The 9,178-nt window shown below is 43.0% G+C and overlaps 1 protein-coding gene across 14 annotated transcripts in view; it reads right to left on the reverse strand.

Moving 5' to 3' along the window:
* Positions 1-536, reverse strand: part of Rnf111 (ring finger protein 111) — a 78,132-nt gene extending 77,596 nt beyond the window's left edge. For 9 of the 14 annotated variants that reach the window (XM_085689297.2, XM_085689299.2, XM_085689298.2 and 6 more), the window contains exon 1: positions 241-535. The gene's annotated coding sequence lies outside the window, so the exon portion shown is untranslated. Of the gene's footprint in view, positions 1-240 lie in introns of all 14 variants that reach the window. The other 5 variants (XM_085689302.2, XM_085689301.2, XM_085689304.2 and 2 more) reach the window with 3 other exon arrangements.
* Positions 537-9,178: the final 8,642 nt, after the last annotated feature.

The raw sequence follows: 9,178 nt of genomic DNA on the forward strand, positions 1-9,178 counted from the left end.
GATCCCCGCACCCACTCCCGCACAGGAGGCTGTGGGCGTGTCCGCGGGTGGACTCTCACCCCGACACAATGAGCCGCTCCGTGCCGCCCGGGACCCGCGGTCATCCCCCTGCCGCCGACCCCGGCCGCCGGCCGCGGCCCTTCCTCTTTCTCCCCCCCACGGCTCGGCCCCTCCCCCGCAGCGCGCAAGCGCCGCCGCGCCGCTCCCTCCCCCGCACCCCCCTTCCGCCGGCGCCCTCACCCGAGTCCGCAGCCCCCGTGCGGCCAGGTCCGGGGCTCGCTGGCGCGGGCCGGCAAACACCGCTCGGCCAAGTAAGGCGAGGCTGAGACGGGCCGGGTGGCTCTCCTCAGGAGGGCGTCTGTCAACGCCGCGGCCGAGCGTGCGGCTGAGCCCAGCTCGGCCCGACACGGCTCGGAACACCTGATCGTGACCCACGCGCCCTCGCGACCCTGAACGGCCGGCGTGTCTACGCCGCGCAGTCCCGGCGCCCCGCCACCATCTCCGCGGCCGCAGCCTGGCCCGGCCCTCCCCGACTGCGCGAGCGCGACACCGGGGGCCTTTTACGACAGTTCGGAAAGCAAGCGCGCCGGACCTACACGCCCTCTCACGTCGGTCTGTCTGCGCGTGCGCGGACCTGCGGCTACGGGACCCGCCCCCCGCCGTGTCCCAGCCTTTTCCCCTTTGCACTGGCTCTCGCCGACTGTTGGCCCCGATGAGCGCTGTTAAAAATAAGCTGGTTGGGTTCATTTTCTTCGGCGATTTCGGACTCAACAACACTTCAACATAATTCTACCCACATCGTGGTTACTTTTTCTCTACTGAAAATTGCAACTACACCTTCTTGACTGCACTTGCATCTCTCTTAAAGCAAAAACATGGGAGTCTTTCCCAGCAAATGATACCTAAACCAGAGATCACATCTCGCTGTTCAAGTGAATTGTTCCCAGAATCAGTTCAAGAGTGTTATTTAATAGCCTGGGGGTTTATACTCAGAAGATTTCTTCATTACCTCACAAAGCAAGATTTCAGTGTTTCTTTGTGTTCCCTACGAGGACAAGATACAAGGACAGAGTGGGTTCTGCAGTCAGACAGACTTTCGGTCAGAGAGCTAATTTAGTACACCTTTTTAACTCTCAGTTTCCTTCTTTTTAAACCAGGATAACTTTATATGCTTTATTAAAAATAGATCTTGTAAGGTTAAATATGACAATTCAAATAAAGTTATTATACGCCGCCTTTTCAATAATTCTATTCACTCATGTTCTCCATATTCAGTGAAGAAGATGTTTTTTAAAAAAGAGGGAAAATGAAAGAGCTTTGGTTCTAGATTTCCTAAGTTCCCCTAATTGCTTCTCTTTAAACATAGAATGCCACCTGGACTATTGAGCCCTTGATTTGTTGACTCATGAGGTCTCAAACCTCTATTTCCATCCCTCTCCTTTTCTTCCTAAAGCTTTTGACCTGTATTCTTCAAGGAAGTAGAGACACGTGCCACCTATGGCTCTTGAACACTTGAAATAAAGCACCATTGAGTTTGTATTAGATACATCAACTTTCAGAGCTACGGTCCAAAAATGTGAAAAGCCCAACACTTTTTACTTTTAATTGTATGTTCGAGGAATATTTTTACTTTGTTGGGTTAAACTAATGGATACCAAGATTGTCTGTGGTGTTTTTGCAACAAATGATTCCCAAATCACACATGGATGCTGAATAAAAATCAGAAGAACTCAATACTCAGGTCAATTGATTCTGAAATCAAGTCCAACACGCTATTAAATAGCCAGGAATTCTGGCTACGCATCATAGAAACACTCACATGCCAAGATACAAATGGCCTAATTCCTTCCCACTGGTCAATGACATCTGGAAATGTTTTGTGTCATAACACGAGGGGAGTGGCCATCTAGTAAGCAGGAAAAAAGGATACAGTCAATGCCACCTATTTGCACAGGATTGCCTTCAATGAAATTCTCTATACCAAAACTGTTTCTTCGTTTGTTTGCTTTTTTTTTTCTTCTTGTGGTGCTTAGAATCAAACTGAGGGCCTCATACATGCTACTACTGCAACACATGCCCAGCCTGGGCCTAACGTGTTATCATGGTTGAGAAACTCTGGGTATGGTAGTTTAAAAGAAAATGGTGCCCCAAAGGGAGTGGCACTAATGGGAAGTATGAACTTGTTGGAGTAGGTGTGGTCTTGTTAGAGGAAGTGTGTCATTGTGGAGGAGAGCTTTGAGGTCTTATATATGCTCAAGCCACACCTAGTGAGACAGACCACTTCCTGTTTCCGTTGCATCAAGATACGGGACTCTCAGCTCCTTCTCCAGCACCATGTCTTCCTGCACTCCACCATGTCGCACCATGATAATAATGGACTAAACCTCTGAAAATGTACAAAAGCCGGTTAAATGTTTTTCTTTTATAAAACTTGCTATGATCATGGTATCTCTTCACAGCAATAGAAACCCTATAGACGAAGACTGCTCGTTTGTTTCTCAGCCACCCAGACCTGAATAATCACACAGAAACTATATTAATTACAACGCTGTTTAGCTGATGTCTCAGGTGTATTTCTTGCTAGCTCTTACATCTTGAATTAACCCTTTTCTGTTAATCTATGTATTGCCACGAGGCTGTGGCCTACTATCGGTAGGGTTCCATCTGGCGTTGGCAGTAACATGGCATCTCTTTGACTCTGCCTACTCTCTCTATATATATTCCAGCCTGGCTATATTCTGCTAAGTCATTGTCCAAAGCAGCTTTACTCATTAACCAATAAAAGCAACACATGGTGCTGGAAATTGAACCCCAGAGAGGCAAGAGCTCTCTACCACTGAGCTACAGTCCCAATCACAGATTCTGTTTCCAGTTAAAGACACGGACACCATCTGAACTACACAGATACAAAGAGAGGTTTTTCTCTCTCTAACTTCAGTTGCTTCATCTAAAGACATGTGAAAAATTATTGTCCTCCAAGTAAAGAATAACTTACAATTGTTCCCCAACTGAAAATTTTCAATTGTATTAACTATAAAGCAATTAGGAAAAATATTTATGAATTATAAGAAACTCCTTGCTAAAATTTCCAACGCAGCAACCAAGACTGAGTGGCCCTTAGCTGAGACGCAGCTACAGAGGGACAAACTTATCCACCTGAGTGCCAAACAGGATGATTCCTGGCTTCTGACCCCAGACATCAGGTTGAAAACAGTGGCTTTGGGCCTGGTTTTGGCTCAGTGGCAGAGCATTTTCTAGTAAGCAAAGCCCACGGCTGCTCAACCCCCAGGGCCACAGTTGAAAATTCAATCATAGTGGGGCTCAAAAACTGACAATGATTTTTTTGTTGTTGTTGCTGTTGCTATTTTTAACTGTAGCTGGTGAAAACATACTCCTCACCCTATGTTCAGCCAAAGAATAAGGAAATTTTTGAAGGCAAAATAAAATAAAAAATAAAAGCAACACATATGCATGTGTTTCCCACATCAAAACCCTAAGATACCAGGTTAAAGAAAATGCACTATTAGCCAGGCGGTGTTGGTACACACCTTTAATCCCAGGACTTGGAAGCAGAGGCAGGTGGATCTCTGATTTTGAGGCCATCCTGGTCTACAGATCAAGTTCCAGGACAGCCAAAATAAGAAAATACACTATTAAATATTATTCACCTGCTTTAAAAAAGAAACTCTTCACTATTGCTTCCAGTAACTCAAAAGGTAATTTTATCTCATGATTATATGTTTTGAACACAGGCATCTCATATTCATCATATCCCAAATGAGTGAATATACTTGTTATAGTATCTGCTCTCCAACTGTCTCATCTTCTCCTGACTGTCAATAGCACTACATAGAAGCCTGAACTTCATCTTTGGCTGTCATCTGTTTTCCTCACTTCCTACCTGAAATTGAGTGGTAAATTCTTCCAATTCTGCCTCTGTCTTATTTCAAACCCACCCTTACCCTCTGTATATTTTTCACATGTCTAAACTTCCGGTGTATCTGACATTTCTTTAGTGGCCATTGATTAGGCACTTGCTATATGTCAGATCCTGCAGGTACTAAATACATCACCACTACCCTACTTGCACTGTTTTCATAGGCTCCGAGAAGGAAGTCCATCATTTATACTTAACATGGAAATGCTTAGAGAGTGTTAGATTGCTGTGAAAACAAGAGGAGGGAACAAGACAGAGAAACCTGGAGGAAGTAAGTTTTACGCCAAATTTTACAGCAGGAGAAAGGATGGCCTACAAAGCAAACAGAGACCTCTGGGAAGAGAGTCACATGTGGTAAGATAGAGAATTCTGAGCTGGAAACGGCACCAAACAAATTTCCTCCCAAGATCTACTGACTGACTTACTGGGGAGTAACTAAAAGATGAGTGAGAAGAACAGAAAAAAGTGGATTAAGGACATATAAATTTTTTTAAAAAAAAGTTAAAAAAAATACTAATATGTGTAGTTTTTACTTAAAATTATGGAAAACCATTAAGGAAAGTTGGTCTGAATAGTGAGATCCTGTCTCCAAAAAAAGGCATAATCTGAGCTCTGGTGATCAGAATTGAGTCCTAGAGATAACATTACAGTGCAGAGTAGAGGGTAGGCTGGGGAGAGGAAAGGGCAGTGGTGGGAGACAAGCCAGGATTACAACCGAGTATGGATGTGGATGACAGAAATGAGAATGGGGATCCCCTCCCCTGGCTGTATCCTGGCCCACACCTCCAGCTTCTTTACTGGAGGCCAGGCCGGATCTATGGAACTAAGATCATTGCCTACCCCAATTGTCATAAGAGAAGCTTCAACCAGCAACAGAAGGGGACAGATGCAGAGACCCACAGCCAAACATTAGGTAATTTCAGAACTTTGGAGACAGAAGCAGAGGAATCTCTGTTAGTTCAAGACCACCCTGGGCTACATGACATTGAATCCATCTAAAAGAGAAACAGAGCTCACACAAAGGATCCTAGCACTTGGGATTCCATGCCTTTAATCCCAGCCCTAGGAAGGTGGAGACGTGAGTGATATGGCTGGGCAGAGAGAGGAATATATGGAGGAATAAGACAGGAACTCAGTATAGTCTGAGGCTTGGTGGAGACAGCTGCAGTCTGAGGATAAGATTGCCCTTTTGGTCTGAGCATTGGTAGAGGTAAAAGATCTCTCTAGTGGCTGGCCACACTGCTTCTCTGATCCTTCAGCTTTCACCCCCTAATATCTGACTCCAGGTTTTATGTATTAATACCAATTAGAATTTGTGCAACCACTTACCTCTCTGCACATCCGGCAGTAACCATTCCTTCTGCTGTAGTCTCTTCCGTCTACGTTCATACGTTACTCATTAGAGCTTTTATATGAACTCCCCTATCTTCCAAAACACTAAACTCGAAGCAAATATCTTTCTTTGGCACAAAGCTGGTATTCCACAAGTATCTGTTGAACTGTAATGAGAAATAAGCTTTGGATTCTAGTATCATTTTTACTAAGATACTACAAGTCTGTAATTTTGACCAAATCACTTGAAATCTCTTGCAATTAATTGAAGTTATCACCCATGAAAGGGTCAGGATCATTCGTATACATTCCAGGCCAAATCCAATTGCTTTACTTATCTATCTATCTATCTATCTATCTGTCTATCTATCTATCTATCTAAATATCTATCATCTGTCTATCTATCATCTGTCTATCTATCTATCTATCTATCTATCTATCTATCAACTATCTATCATCTGTCTATCTGTCTATCTATCTATCTATCATCTATCTATCTATTATCTATCTATCATCTATCTATCTACCTACCTACCTATCTATCTATCTATCTATCTAACTATTTATTTATTTATTTTTATGTGCAAGGGTGCTTGGCCTACTTTTATGTCTGTGCAGCATGCATGTGCAGTGTCTGCAGAGTCCAGATCCCTGGGACCTGTTGATACAGGCAGTTGTGAGCTGCCATGTGGCTGCTGGAAATTGAACCAGGGTCTAATGGAAGAGCAACTAATGCTCTTAACCACTGAGCTGTGTCTCTAACCCCCCAATCTGCATTTTTTGAACTGCAGCAAAATAAAGTTTAACACATTAGCCTGAGTTATGGGCCATAAATATCTAATTCTGAGTCTAATTTCAGGCAGGAATTTGAGGAGCTTGGTCTAAACATGGAAATATCAGGGCGAGAGAAATGACTCAGGATTGTGTGGGCCCAGGGGTTTGCCACTGGGCCTGATAATGGGAGTTCCACTCCTGGAGCCCACATGAAGGGGAAATGCTGATTTCTGAGGAGTGTTCTCTGACCTACATATGTGAATGCCTCCCAGGAATAAATGTAAAAATCAAAATTAAAAATTATTAATAAAAAAACATGGAGCTAAACCGGGCAGTGGTGGCATATGCCTTTAATTCCAGCACTCGGGGAGGCAGAGGCAGGCAGATCTCTGTGAGTTTGAGGCCAGCCTGGTCTACAGAGTGCATTCCAGGACAGCCAGGGCTACACAAAGAAATCCTGTCTTGAAAAAACCAAAACCAAAGCCAACCAACCTACCAAGCAAACAAACAAGCAAAAACCTGAAGCTAGAGTGATAGCTCAGTAGTTAAGAGAATTTGCTCTTCTTCCAAGGGTCCTGGGTTCAATTCCCAGTACCAACATGGTGTCTCCAAATCGTCTGTAACTCTAGTTCATAGGATCTGATGCTCTCTTCTGGTTTCTCTGGGCAGCAGGCACACACAGACATACATGCAGACAAAACACCCAAACACATACAAACAATTACAAAATTTTAATGTAAAAGTAAACATGGACATACTGGGTCACTAGAAATAAAAGAATGAATAGTTTCTACAAATGAACAAAAGCCAGAAAGTGAATGGGGACCAGGGAGAATACCCAAAGTCTACTGCATACTTCACAATTTTACAACTGAGATTAATCAAAGACATGGTCAGATTTCTAATGAAGACAGTGAAGCAAAACTTAGTAATTCAAGGCAATGAATGATATGGGAAGATCCTGGGAGACTGCCAAGAGTATTTACAGAACTACCTTCCCCATGAAATCTTTGCACAGGATGGGAAGGATCTCAAAGGGCTTTTGAACATACTCAATGTTTCATAACAAACTCCTTATGGATGCACTGGAAATTGAAGCTAAGAAGAACATTATAGACCCCATAACTGCAAGTTTAGCTGATGCGGTCCAGCTACTGTGTGTACACACAAGTATGTACGTGGACGCATATGCATGTGTGTGTGTGGATCCATGTGTATGTAGGTGCTCATGTAAGCCAGAGCTCAACCTTGAAGGAGTCATCCTTCTTGTTTTTATAAATCAGGTCTCTCATTGATCCTGGGTTCACCCATTAGGCTAGGCTGACTGTCAAGTGAGTCCTGGGATCCTCTGGCCTCTGTCTTCTCTATACTGGGGTTACAGGCAGTGCCCCCTCACCTGGCTTTTTACGTGGGTGCTGGGAAATTGAACTCAGGACCTCATATTTGCATGGCAAGTACTTTATTTGAATGAGTTCTCTACTTGGGCCCTAAAAGTTTGTTTACATAGAAACGAGATTGTATTTAGGTTATGTAACTGTAGAGACCATGTTGTTCATGTGCACTACACGGTCTTTATTGTAAACACAGAGAGATAGAGACAAAGGTAGTCAACAGACACAGCTTTCATTTTCTTCTAGTAAATTGTATTAAGAAGCTGTTTGATATAATGATAACCTAAACATAGAAGTTTTGTTTCGATTTTTGAGACAGGGTCTCTCTGTTAGCTCAGGCTATGGTGGAACTCACTTTGTATACCAGGCTGGCATCAAACTCAGAGATTCACCTATCTCTTCTTCCCAAGTACTGGGGCTAAAGGCATGCACCACCAATATGGGTCAAAATAGAATTTTTAAGAATATTTTCTATATTTTGGGTTTCTCTAATTTCATTAAATATGGCCTTCAAGCTATTAAGACTCATTAGTAACTAATACTTTGTGGCTTGGCATGGGAAAAACTAACATCACAAATGATGGTCTAATGAAATGATACAGAATACCTGGCATTTTAGTTGCACGTGGTGGCACACACTTGTGACCCCAGTAGTCAAGAGACAGGGGCAAGAAGATCCCAACCTGATCAAGGACAGCCTGGACTGCACAGTGAGGCCCTGTCTTCCCCACTCATTCTATCCATCCCTCAGACAAAAAAACCTGCCTGGAACTCTGAAGACAAGCATTTGAAAGTTCGCGCATCCCCAGACATTTGTGGTTATTAAGCTGAGTTCTCTGCACAGATAAGGAAAGCTGGTTCCAGGAAAGTGTTTTTAAGCAAAGTTGTCAAAAGACGAAAAAGAATACCAGAGCCCCCATGATTGGTGACAAATGCCCAGAATCATGACTGAAGAGTCTCAGGTGACTGAAAACCTTTCTCAGAGGTGGCTTAGTCTGTTAGACACTGTGGCTTTTCCTAAAGTCAGTGAAAAACAACACAGGCTTCGCTCTGAGCTTTGACATTAGATTGCTTTATGTGCTTTTCCTTGCTCTGCAATGCTGGTTTTGAAACCCACAATTTCTGAAGTCTTCACCTCTACTCACTAGAAGAAAGTAAGGCTCTGATTATTGAAAAATAAGGCTTCATACATGGCATAAGCCCTCAGAGTTCTAACATTTCGTGTTTACTAGTCAGGTTTATATGAACCCTGTGAAGATTATAATTTCACATGTGATCTACATACTGGTTAATTTTTTAAATTCAAAATAGGAAGTAAAGATGCCCATATGCATTTTCTTATTATTAATTATAGGCCAGGCAAAATATTCTAAAAACATTAAAAGTTATTGCCTTAGAATTGATTTAATTATGTAAAGAACATCTTGACTGACTTGGGGCAATAGAATTAAAGAGAAATAATAGTGAATGATAATTGTCCATGTACAATTACTAAACGGGGATTTAAAAAAAAAATTGTGTGTGCAGTGTTCATGAGGCCAGAGGCATCAGATGCCCCTGGAGCTGGAGTAACAGGTTGTTAGAAACCACCCCACATGAGTGCTGGAAAGTGAATTCAGATTCTCTGCAAGACTAGTCCACACTCTTAACCATAGAGTCTTCTCCCCAAGTCCCCTCAATAGAGATTTAAGAACTACTTAACAGCTTGAATCTGAATGCCTCTAGTACTGAGTGTGGCTGGTAA

Source organism: Myodes glareolus, chromosome 4 (assembly GCF_982192425.1).
Source record: "Myodes glareolus chromosome 4, mMyoGla1.1, whole genome shotgun sequence".
In the NCBI taxonomy this organism is placed as follows: Eukaryota; Metazoa; Chordata; class Mammalia; order Rodentia; family Cricetidae; genus Myodes; species Myodes glareolus.